This window comes from Vitis riparia, chromosome 19 (assembly GCF_004353265.1).
Source record: "Vitis riparia cultivar Riparia Gloire de Montpellier isolate 1030 chromosome 19, EGFV_Vit.rip_1.0, whole genome shotgun sequence".
Lineage (NCBI taxonomy): Eukaryota > Viridiplantae > Streptophyta > Magnoliopsida > Vitales > Vitaceae > Vitis > Vitis riparia.
The window spans coordinates 12,454,702-12,467,255 of record NC_048449.1 but is presented as its reverse complement, the minus strand read 5'-3'; the positions used below and the strand labels follow the sequence as shown (position 1 = coordinate 12,467,255).

General features: G+C 31.3%; 1 pseudogene; it reads left to right on the top strand.

Annotated features, from left to right (window-relative positions):
* The window catches only part of LOC117909655, an 87,324-nt pseudogene that overhangs the window by 11,520 nt on the left and 63,250 nt on the right, over positions 1–12,554 (top strand).

The window sequence follows — 12,554 nt, the reverse complement described above, 5'->3', positions numbered from 1 at the left end:
TACCTCGTTGGCATGGATTATGAAGGTCAGATTGGCTATAGGTTCACTTTTTTGCATAAGTGCATTTTGGTAATTCACAAGGTTGTACACGGGTAAATGAATGAGGTCTTTGGATTGGGCTAATTGATTAATTAGTAGGCCTTATTGGGTTAATTAATCAATTAAGACCCATTTTAGGCTATATTAAGTGACCTAAGCCTATGTGGGCTCAAGTCACTTAAGCCCAATTAGGAACCTTATAAATACCCTATAGGGGTTAGGGTTTCTATAACTTTTTGTCTTCCACCATTCAAAGAGAAAGAGAGTCATAGCCCTTGCCCTCTTTTCCTCCCCACCAAAAGTGTGCTAAGAACAAAATTGAGTCATCGAGTAGAAGATTGTGGATTTACGACACTTCGAACAAATTCAAGGTTATTTTCAACAATTGGAATTTAAGGTTTGGGAACATTCAAACCTAAAGGTTAGTAATTTAACCCTAAAAGATCAATTTTTTTTTTTCAAAAAAAATTGGTATTGATTTCAATGCTTAGATCTAAAATGCTAACAAAAATATCAACAAAAAATCAATTAAATGCTAAAAAATTGGTAAAAATTCTAATAAATTATCAATATATCGATATTTTTGCCTTCTATATCGTTTTGAGGTCCACTATGTTGGGATTGAGCCCCTAAAAAAACAAGATATGATGTAACAAAGTTAGACTTAACCATCCTCTTGTTATCCTTTTGGTGTATTGACATTGATTTAAGTATTTAGTCCATGTCTCTTACATTGTACATAACTTGGGTGCATTATGAGTTGCATAAAAGATACAACTCATAGGTTCCTTGTAAGTAGATAAGTTGTTGGTTCATGGATTTGGGCAGTCTAGTAGAGACTATAGTGTACCAACTCCTAATTAGAGGAATGACTTGTCTTGGCCGTCGGGATGGGTTTCCCATGCTGAGTGCACTAGTGTGCGTGATGCACAATAGAAAGGACCTATGGTAAATCATGACGCAAGGCTATCAATTATCACGGTTCACCAAGCTACTATACTACATGGACTCTCAACCTTAAAAGGATACTGAGCCTATGCCAAAATTAATAGGAGGCTTTGACCTTTGGATGAGACCCTAAAGTGCTCATATATTCTTATGGACTAGGTCACTGTTGATGGAGGTTAGTGACAATAGGTATTCTCAACATAGGCACCATGATATCTCATGTGAAGGGAAAACCCAAATCTCTCCATTTCCCAAGCCTTAATCAAGTTAGGAATAGGCATAACTATCCTAGGCTTTTTCTAAATCCTATGCACAATGGAAAAATAACATTTTTAAAACTTTGAAGGGATTTAGAAAGTGCTAACGAAAACCATACCTCAGATTCAGATGTTCTTGAATCAAATCCACATGGTGAAGATGAAGAACAAAATTGAAGAAGTCTCATAAATCAAAAGTCTTCTGTTTGATGACTCGAACCTTGATCTTGACACACTTTCGATGAGGATGGAAGGAAGAGTGGAGGCTATGACTCTCTCTCTTTATGGAGATGGAAGACAACTCTCTAGAAAAAGTTATGAGAACCCTAACCCCTAAAGGAGGTATTTATAAGGTTTCCTACTAGGCGTAAGTGACTTGAGGTCATTAAGGGCTTGGGTCACTTAATCTAGCCCAAAACGGGTCCTAATTGATTAATTAACCTAATAGGGTTACTAATTAATCAATTAGACCAATCTAGAGACCTTGTTCACTTGCCCCTATGCAACCTTGTGCAATTACCAAAACACCCTTATGCATAAAAGTGAACCTAGAGCCAATCCAACACTCATAACCCATGCTAATAAGGTATATGAGCTCAAAGCAAAGACCACTAAGACCCATAGGAATATTGGCTCCCTCATAATCTAATTCTAAAGTTGGTTCAACATCACACTACAAAGAATCAACTAAACTCTAGTATCCTATGTAAATAACAACGAGACACCCAAGTGTTTGGGTTTATGACCTACTATCCATTGTGTTCAATCTCCCTATGAACTGGTGTTTATAGTCTAATAAGATGAAAGCTATTAGCCTTTCAAGACTACCTCTACCATCCTTGAGTTATAGATCCTCCTCTTGTGTATTCAACTAATATGTCTTAACTCTCAAAGAGCCTATGTCAAGTTCCATTTAAGGAACTACTATGACCATAGTTTCATGAACACACCTCTTTAGGATCACCCAAGGGCACTCATTGTCTTAATCCTATGAGATATCATGGTGCCTCTATTGAGAATACCTATTACTATTAACTTCCATCAATAATGACCCGATCCATAGGGAATGAATGATTAGCTTAATATTTCACCCGTAGGTCAAAGCTATTGCTAACTTTAGCACAAGCTCAATATTCTCTCAAGGTTGAGAGACAACACAATGAAACGACTTAGGGAGTTCATGACTACTTGATAGCCTTAAGTTATGAATCACCATAGGTCCTATCTAATGTGTAACCATACACACTAGTGCACTCACTATGGGAAACCTGTCTCAATAACTGAGACTAACCATCCCTCCAATTAGGAAGTAGTGCACTACAAACTCTAATGGTTGCCTATACCCATGAACTAGTTGTGAACAAGTCATCTATTTGTAAGGAACCCATAACTTAGATCTTTTGTGCAACTCCTAATGCACCTAAGTCACGTATAGTGCAAAAGATGCAGACAAGAATGCTCATAAAGTATAATTCATGGAATAAGGGTAGATAAAAATGAAACTGAAACATCATTAAATGAATAATGAATTCCAAATTTATTACATCATGTCATGCTTTTAAGGGCTCTATCTTATCATCATGGGATTGAGACAGTGTGTCCCCTTGGGTGATCTAAAGGACATGTGATCATGAAATCTATGGCCATAGTAATTCCTTTAGTGGAATTTGACATATGTTCATCGGAGATAGAGTATGTTAGTTGATCACATAATAAGTGGGATCTGTAACTCAAGGATTTAAGAGATAATCTTGATAGGTGATAGCACTACCTTGTTATATTATGGACACTAGTTCATAGGAAGTCTACATGTGGTGGATAATAGGTCACTGACCCAAGCACTTAGTGTCCCGTTGTTATTTATATAGGGTATTAGAGTTTAGTTGATTCTCTGTAATTGGATGTTTAATCAACTTCAAAATTGGATTTTGGAGCTAGTATTCCTATGGATCCTAATGGTTTTGTGCATAAGGGCATTTTAGTAATTATGTAAGGTTGCCCAGGGATAAGTGAACAAGGTCTCTTGATTGGTCTAATTGATTAATTAGATGACCCTATTGGGTTAATTAATCAATATGACCCATTTTGGGCTACATTAAGTGGCCCAAGCCAATAACAAGTCACTTAAACCCAATTAAGATCCCTATAAATACCCCCTAGGGGTTAGGATTTCTATAAGTTTTGTCTTCCACCATCTAGAGAAAAAGAGATTCATAGCCTTCACCCTCATTTCCTCTCCACCGAAAGCGGGCTATTAAACAAGGTTGAGTCATCAAGAGGAAGATTCTGGGTTTACGAGACTTTCAACAACTTCAAGATCGTCTTCAATACTTGGAATTTAAGGTTTGAAAACATCCAAACCTAAAGGTTAGTACTTTAACTCTAAAAGATCAATTTTTTTAAAATTAGTATTACTTCTGTTGCTTAGATCTAAGATGCCAACACTCCAAAACTCGATATATCATCGAAATATCACAACATTTTAATCCTTATTTGTATCTCTTGCTTTCTTGAAACTCTCTTGAAAGACCAAAGGTAACTCTATCCTTAACTTAGTCTCTCAACATCAAAACTTTCTTTGTTTTTTTTTTTTTTTAATGATTCTTTATCTCACAAATCATGGTCTAACTATTAAAAAAACTAAATAAATAATTAAAAAAGTTGAAAGAGTACTCATTTTTTTCTCATTCAAGATATTATCAGTTCATAAATTTAATATAAATTAAGAATTTTTTTTCACAATATACAATGGCTAAGTTCATTTATTTATTTTTTATTAGGGTTAAATTTTGTTTCGGTTACAAAAAAAAAAAAATGATTAAAGTTATGTTTTTAGTTAGAATGTTTGTATGAATGTAACTATTGTTAAGTTTCATTTATGAAATCATGAGATATTAAGGTTAAAGCCCCGATTCTTCAACTAATTGAGTGTGATTCAAGGTTTTCATTAAAGAACCTATTAAAAATCAACATATTTAAAATAAATAAAAAAAATCCAATAACACTAACTAAAATCTTACTCATGACAACTTTTTATTCAACTTCATCTTCAATATTATTGAACTTCATATGAAATCCCTAATGAAGAACAAAGAGAAAAATGAAAGATTAGAAGAATATTAGAGAAGAAAGATATATACAAGAACTTCACTCTATAATTTTTTTTACATGGGTAAGACATTTCATATTCAGGAGGTAGTAGAAACAAATGGAAAATGGATAGGAAGTGAGAGAGAATTGGTGTTTTGAAGGGTTTAAAGAAGGGTAAAAATGTCTCAAATGAGTCATTTCCATAAAGAATAAAGATGAGGGGGTGGGGGGAGGTCAATTTTCTGATTTCAAACTTATTTTAATCCTTTTAACCAAATACCCCTCTCTCTTTCTTTGCCTGGAAAGTCTTACATGGGTTGGGTTTCAATTTTTTGGAAGACGTGTATTTATGCACATATAAGTAGTTATCAATTTGTTTTGGAAGATACAAATGAGGATCAAAATCGTAGCATATCTATGAATTAATAATAAATCATATTTAGGTTAAACACATTTTATACCCAATGTTTTTGTGGACCCACATTTTTCACGTGCACTCCTACTTGTCAATGAGACTCACTTTTTAATGGTGAAAAATTAGTTTTAGTAAAATCAGAGTCGCCATTTATTTTATTTTATTTTAAAAGGGAAAATAAAACAAGAAAGAAAAACCCCAATAAAATGTGACTCCATAGTTTTGGAAAAACATGTCTTCAAAAATCCTGAGTCTAAGTCTAGGGATTAGGTTACCTATCGAGAAGGTACCTCAAAGAGGTAGAACTCCTCTAAGCCCTAAAAAGGTCTCTACTAGCTAAGTTAAGGGAAATATGGTAATTAATCAATTAATTATGGATACTTAGATAAGCTAAGGTGATTTCAAAATTAACGTGCCAAACAAGAAAGCCAATCACAATCATAAAGAAGAGTTAGGGTGTGTACCTGGATTGCTTCTTAGGTGTTATCACAAGACACCAAAGTTAGTTTAACAATATAATACTACATACCTCATGCATTCAATCCCTTCAAATAATCAAGCAATAAATCAAAGCAATCAAGACAATATCAAACATGAGAGTATTCACAAACAAAGTTTGCATATTTACAGAATTAAAAAGAGAAAGGGTGTATAGGATGTACCTGGATAACATGTATAACTTAGAATGCGCTTGCATGTGGCTAGAGAAGGTTAGCTCACAAGTAGTAACGAATAACTATGACAATAAACAACAACTATCACATACGACATGCATATGAACTCATTGTTAAATTTAAACCAATGCTCTAGATAATTATAAATATCAAAGTTAGTAACTAAGACAAAAACATGCAGTAAAGGGGGAAAACAGTTGCATTCAATTTAAAAATCCTAAGCAAATATCTAAAAACATTATTTTGTCATAAAAAAATCAAACAACATCCTCATTATGTCTATATTAGAGAATAAAAGCCAAAACCAAGTTAGGATATGTCAAACAATACTAGGTTAAAATATAAGTTAAACACTATACAAAAGTTCCAGCATGTTGTTAGAATAGAAGTTTTCACAAAAAAATAAAAATAAAAATTGATAAAAAATATATAGAATGCAAATTAAATTGAAAAAATTTCCGGACAACATTTGCTACATGTCTAGTCTATCATCCACATGGCCAAGTAATCATTCAAATAAAAAATTTAAATAAAAATTCCCAAAAGTTCCAGAAGGTCCAAAACTAGGCAGAAAAATAATGACATGCATATACCGAATTAAAAAAAAAAACATGCAGATGTCTCCTAAAATCACACAAAAAATCATACACGTCATTTAAAGTGTCTGAATTGCACAAAAAGATAAATCCAGGGTCAAAGAGCACTCAAAACTATTTTTAAAACACTCAAACTCTTTAGTTGTCTAGAATCAATCATGTACAGTAGATACAACTTTAAAATGAAAGAAGCTAATTTAAAAATAAAAAAATATAAGAAACAAAATACCAAGCAAAATAAAAGAAAACAAAATCACAAAGTAAAATTTTTGACATCCAAGAAAACTCATATGGTGAGACTAGAGACCAATCTTCATTTTTTTATGACCTCTAAAAATTAAGCTTAACAAAGACTACCCAAACAACAAATTAATGATTTTAAGATCAAACAAACTAACATGGTATCAATCAAGGACTCATAATTAGAATTTTAAAGAACACATGAACTAAGAAAAAAATCAATCAAGATTAAAGTTATTATCTAAGGTTTTTTTAAGCATATTAGCTTGGAATCAATAACATTAAGAACTAAAGAATCAAAGAAATAAATATCAACTATCAAGATCAATTAAATTTATCGTCTAAGATTTTAAAGAATACTAACCAATCCAAATTATCATCTAAGTTTTTTTTTTTTAATTATTATTATTATTATTTTTAAATACTAACTAGGAATCAATAGCATTAAGAACAAAAGTATCAAAGAAATAAATAACAATCATCAAGGTCAATCAAAACCATCACCTAAGATTTTTAAAGAGTACTAACTTGGGATCAATAACATTAAGAACTACATAATCAAAGAGATACATAACAATTTTCAAGCTCAATCAAAACTATCACTTAGGATTTTTAAAGAATACCAACTTGGGATCAATAACATTAAGAACCTAAGAATCAAAGAAGTAAATATCATCAAAGATCAATCAAAACAAATATTTCACAATGTAAAAAAAAAAAAACTAAATTACATAGTCTATCAAATTGAAAATTAATATTTCTAAAAAACATAAATAAAAATAAAATTCATCAAGACTAATATTTCATAATTTCAAAATATAACTAAATAACATAAGATCTATCAAGCTAAAAAAAATTTTAAATTTCATCTAAAACTTACCTATCCGTGAGTGCATAATTCCCTTGTCAAAATGGTCTCTTTCTCCACTTCAAATTTTGGTGTCTAATGCATCAAAGCGGCAAGCTCTTCTAGATATTCTGGTGCATGCTGCTTATTTCTTAAAGCCATGAATCTCTCAAAAAAACATTTTGGTGCATGTATTTTCTCTAAAACAATTCCTGGTGTGTGTATATACTCAAAAATAAATAAATAAAAAAATAAAATAAAATAAAAAAATAAAATTCTAGTGCATGTCTCTTCCTCTAAAAAATAAAATTCTGGTTCCTATATCCCCTCAAAAAAAAAAAATTGGTGCTTATATCCCCTCAAAAAAATTTCTAGTGTGTGTATTTTAAGTGGTAGAGCTCTTCTTTCCAATGGTCGCTCCCCCTATATGGCAGCCCACGTAATTCTATTAATGATATGATCTCTAAAAGAATTCCCTTCATCTATGAATCCATTCTCTAATAATAAAGTCTCCCATTTTTCCTTCTTTCTCCAATCTTCCCATCCAAAGCCTCATTTCATTTAAAATTCTCCTTTTTTTTATATTAAAAAGTACATGTAGTCGTGGACTCTCAATTATTCTCAAGGAGTCCAATTTTCCTTACACTCCCAATATCCATATCTTCCTTACCAAAAAAAAAATCCTTAGAATTTCAAATTCCCCAAAAAAGCCTTCCAAGGAGTCTCACTTTCCTTAGACTCCCATGCCATCTCCATATCTTCCACACTAAAACAAATCTCAAAATTTCAAACTCCCCCAAGATGTCTTCCAAGGAGAGTCCCACTTTCCTTAAACTCCAATGCCATCTCCATATCTTCCTCACCAAAACAAATCCTCAAATTTTCAGACTCCTCCAAAACGTCTTCCAACGAGAGTCCCACTTTCCTTAAACTCCAATGCCATCTCCATATCTTCCTCACCAAAACAAATCCTCAAATTTTCAAACTCCTCCAAAACGTCTTCCAGGGAGAGTCCCACTTTCCTTAACTCCAATGCCATCTCCATATCTTTCTCACGAAAACAAATCCTTAGAATTTCAAACTCCCCAAAAATGTCTTCCAAGGAGAGTTTCACTTTCCTTATCCAATGGTAAGTTTCCTTGCAAAAGCATCAAATTTATTAAATTAAATAATTGAATGAATAAATAAATTAGAAAATGATAAAACGATAATAAATAAATAAGTTAATTTTAAAAATAATAAAAATAAAACGAAAAGGAAGATAACAAATAAAAATAAACAAGTGATTGATAATAATAAAAATAAAAATAAAATATAAATAAATAAATAATTGAGCTCCGCAAGCCATGCAAACCATGCAACCATGCAAGTCATACAAGTAATACTAAGAATGCCTAATGGGTCAAGTGGGCCTAAGTGACCCAGGTGGGCCTAATGAGTCTTAAGGGGGGTAGGGTTGTCCAAATGGGTCTAAGTAACCTAAATGGCCTTAAGTGAGCATAGATGGGTCTAAGGTGGTGCCTAATGGGTTGGGTGACCTAAATGGTGTCTAAGTGCCTAGGATGATTAGAACAATGCTTAAGTGACATAGGGCAATTGGGAAATTGTCTAAATGACTTAAACATGCCAAGTATCCTAAACATGCCTAAGTATGCTATCATAAAGGTGTATCTAAAAGAGCTATCCTAAAAAAAAATAAAAAATAAAAATAAAAATGCTAAGTCTAATTCAAGATTGCCAAGGGTCACAATGAGGGGCTAGATAAATCCTCATCCATAGTCTCCAAGGTGGCTCAAAAAAAAGATAAGGTGTATGAGTAGTAATGAGCCACTAGGAAGTTGCTATGAAGTATTGAATGAACACTTAATAGGACATGTGCTAAGAGAACAAAATGAAGGGTCTACAAGTTTGCATTTGTTTTATTTTATACACTTATATTCAAAATCCAACCTCCAACTTGTTAAAGAAGTAACACTTCACTCATTAAACTTGTTAAATAGCAATATTTTATCCTCTTCAAGGTGGAGAAATAGATTGTTAAGTTAAGGGTGAAATATAATAAATAAATAAATAAATAATCCATTTGTTCATAATCGCATGAAAAAAAATCATAAGAAGTGTGCAAACATAGTAAAAAATCAAAATTGGTGGTTGCCATATTTTAAAGATATTTGGGAAATACTACCCAAGGCTATCAATTCAAAATTGGTTTTACCTAAATTCAAACCAATGTTCAAACAAGAATGCAGAAAAAAGAAAAAAGAAAAATCCTTTTTATAATTTAAAAATGGTTTGCAAATGATATTGAATAGTTGCTTTCTGACAAGTTTGAATGGGTAAAATGATGGATTTCAAATATAAGAGACCAAAATGTAAAACAAGCAAAAGGTTGATGGTATGTATTAAGTATATTTTACCTACCATTTTTTAAAAAGGTGGTTACCTTTTTTCTTAAGAGGTATATCAGTTTATAGGATATATATAAGAGGATTTTTAGGTTATTACCTTTATAGTGAAGATCATCAAAAGATATTTGTTAACACAAATGTCAAATTTTTTATGAAGACTATATGATAAGGAATAAGACAAAGAATAATATAGATTGGAATGTGTACACTCTAAGTGGTTTTTGTTACTTCTATAGCAACAAAGGAAGCCTTTTGGCTTATGGGTATTTCCATTGGCTATATTATCTAAGATACTGCTATTTGGGATAGTGGCATAGTCCAAAGAACTAAAGTACCACTATAAGAGGGAACATATAGAAAAACAAGTGATACCTTGTTGTGGGATGGTATAAAAAGGTGACGTAACTATAGAGTAAATTTTTTCTACAGTACCTAATCTACTTTTGGGGCTAGTAGGAGTTTGTTGGAATTGAGCCCTTAAAAGCAAGACACGATGTAATAAAGTTAGACTTAACTAAGTAAGACATGATATAACAAAGTTAGACTTAACTGGCCCCTTGTTATACCTCTAGTATATTGACATTGATTTGAGCATTCAACCTATGTTTCTTACATTGTACATGATTTGGGTACATTAGGAGTTACATAAAAGTATAAGTCATGGATTCCTTGTAAGTAGATAAGTTGTCCACCGTTGGTTCATGAATTTGGGCAATCCAGTCGAGACTATAGTGCACTACCTCCTAATTGGAGGGATGACTAGTCTTAGCCATTGAGATGAGTTTCTTATGATGAGTGTATTAGTGTATGTGATGCACACTAGATAGAACCTATAGTGAATCATGACGCAAGGCTATCAATTGTCATGATTCACCAAACTACTATACTGCATAGACTTTCAACCTTAGAGGATATTAAGTTTGTGCCAAAATTAATAGAAGACTTTAACCTATGAGTGAAACCCTAAAGTGGTCATATATTCTTATGAATTGGGTCACTGTTGATGGAGGTTGATGACAATAAGTATTCTCAATAGAGGCACCATGATATCTTATGAGATTGAGACAATATGTCCTCTTGGGTGGTCTAAAGGACATGTAAATCTGTTGCCATAGTAATTCCTTTAGTAGAATTTGACATATGCTCATTGGAGATAGAGTATGTCATTTGATCACATAATAAGTAAGATCTGTAACTAAAGGATTTGAGGGGTAATTTTGATAGGTGACAACACTACCTTATTAGATTATAGACACCGGTTTATGGAGAGTTTGCATACAATAGATAGTAGAACACAAACCCAAGTACTTGGTGTCTTGTTGTAGTATACATAGGGTACTAAAGTGCAACTGACTCTTTGTAGTGAGATGTTGAATCAATTTCAAAATTTGATTCTAAGAGAGTTAATTCTCCTATGGGTCCCAATGGTTCTTGCTTTGAGCTCATATTTCTTGATGACATGGTTTATAAGGGTTAGATGAGTTAAAATTAAAAGATTAAAATATTCAAAAGTTGGTGAAGGTACAAAGAATGTGAGGATGGTACAAGAAATGTGAAAAGGGTATGAGAATTTTGTTTTTTCATTTCTTGTACCCTCACATTTCATGCACCCTCTTCACATTCTTCACACCCTTTTGACATTTTTTGTACTCTTTAAATTTTTTGAAAATTTTAATTATATGTTTTTTTTTTCACTTCACTCGACAACAATATCGTGTAAAAAGACTAAATACACTTGAAATTGAAACAAATAATTTATAAAAAATTAAAATATTAAAATATTACAAAATTGGTGGGGTATAAAAAATGTGAGGGGGATATGAGAATTTTGTTTAAATTGAAGCAAATAATATTCGAAAAAAATTTAAAATATTTAAAAATTGGTGGAAATACAAAGAATGTGAGGAGAGTACAAGAAATGTGAAGAGGGTATGAGAAATTTATTTTTTATTTTGTTCATTTCTTGTACCCTCTTCACATTTCTCACACCCTCCTCACATTTGTTGTACCTTCTAAATTGTTTTAAAATTTTAAAATTTAAATTTTTTTAATTAACTTGACAATAATATATTGTAAAAAGACCAATTACACTTGAAATTGAAGCAAATAATGTTCAAAAAATTTAAAAGATTAAAATATCAAAAAATTTGTAGGGTACGAAGAATGTGAGGAGGGTATGAGATATATATATATATATATATTTTCATTTCTTGTACCCTCACATTTCTCATACCATTTTTACATTCCTCGCACCCTCCTCACATTCATCATACCATTCTTACATTTTTTGTACCCTCTAAAATATTTAATTTTTTAATTTTAAGTTTTTCTTCACATCACTTGGCGATAATATTGGGCAAAAATCTTAATTACACTTGAAGTTGAAGCAAATAATTTTCGAAAAAAATTGAAAGATTAAAAAATTTTAAAATTACTATAGGTACGAAGAATGTGAGACACTTCACATTCTTCATACCCTCTTCACATTTTTGTACCCTCTAAATTTTTTTGAAAATTTTAATTTTAATTTTTATTTATTTTAATTTATTTATTTTTACTTCATTTGACAATAATATTGTGTAAAAACACTAATTACACTTGCAATTGAAGTAAATAATGTTTGGAAAAATTTTAAAATAAAAATATTCAAATGGGTTGGGGCATGAAGAATGTGAGGAGGGTACGAAAAATATGACAATCCTCATATTCTTCGTATCCTTATATTCTTTGTAATCTCCAAATTTTTTGAATTTTTTATTTTTTATGACAATAATATTGTGTAAAGATTATCATTGTTTTGGGAATGTGGAATTTATGGAAATAATCTCCAAAAAAAATTCAAAGATTGAAATACTAAAAGGTTATCATTTAATTATGATTTAATAGCCTTGTATCCTTTTCTATATTTTACAAAAAGTTTATCGTTTTTTTAAAACTTTATCATTTTACAAAAATATTTTTTCCTAAATTTTCTTTATTTAACTACTTGATAAAAAAGTTCCAAAAAGTTAATTATATAAAATATTTTAACAGATTTTAT